The following is a 1,161-nucleotide window of genomic DNA, read 5'->3' on the forward strand; positions in this document are numbered from 1 at the left end:
TAATGCTTCTTAAATCGCCATATCGCATCTCATTTCTATGTTTCATGATAAGAAATAATATTCACTGTGCAGTGTTATGTATACCTCGTATTCACATCAGAAGAATGTAAGTGCGACACTTCCTTGCTAGGAAATAGCGTTTGAAGATGTCTACGTATCGAAGCAATAGGTATCCAATACTTCTTAAATCGCCATATCGCTTCTCATTTTTACGTTTCATGATAATATATAAAATTCACTGCGAAATGTCATGTATACCTCGCATACACTTCAAATGAACGTAAATGCGACACTTCCTTGCTAGGAAGTAGCGTTTGCAGATGTCAACGTATCGAAGCAATAAGGTTCTAATGCTTCTTAAATCGCCATATCGCATCTCATTTCTATGTTTCATGTTAAGATATAATATTCATTGCGAAGTGCCATGTGTACCTCGCATACACATCAAATAAATGTAAATGCGACACTTCCTTGCTAGGAAATAGCGTTTGCAGATATCTACGTATCGAAGCAATAGAGTTCTCATGCTTCTCAAAACACGATATCGCTACTCATTACTATGTTTCATTATAATATATAATACTCATTGTGGAGTGTTATGTATACCGCGTATCCACTTCAAAAGAATGTAAATGCGACATTTCCTTCCTAGGAAATAGCGTTTGCAGATGTCTACGTATCGAGGCAATAGATTTCTAAAGCTTCTTAAATCGCGATATCGCATCTCATTTCTATGTTTCATGATAAGATATAATATTCATTGCGAAGTGCCATGTATACCTAGCATACACTTCAAATGAATGTAAACACGACACTTCCTTGCTAGGAAGTAGCGTTTGCAGATGTCTACGTATCGAAGCAATAAAGTTCTAATGCTTCTTAAATCGCCATATCGCATCTCATTTCTATGTTTCATGATAAGAAATAATATTCACTGTGCAGTGTTATGTATACCTCGTATTCACATCAGAAGAATGTAAGTGCGACACTTCCTTGCTAGGAAATAGCGTTTGAAGATGTCTACGTATCGAAGCAATAGGTATCCAATACTTCTTAAATCGCCATATCGCTTCTCATTTTTACGTTTCAAGATAATATATAATATTCATTGCGAAGTGCCATGTATACCTCGCATACACATCAAATAAATGTAAATGCGAC

The sequence above is a fragment of the Xylocopa sonorina genome, unplaced genomic scaffold (assembly GCF_050948175.1).
Source record: "Xylocopa sonorina isolate GNS202 unplaced genomic scaffold, iyXylSono1_principal scaffold0085, whole genome shotgun sequence".
NCBI classification, from domain to species: Eukaryota; Metazoa; Arthropoda; class Insecta; order Hymenoptera; family Apidae; genus Xylocopa; species Xylocopa sonorina.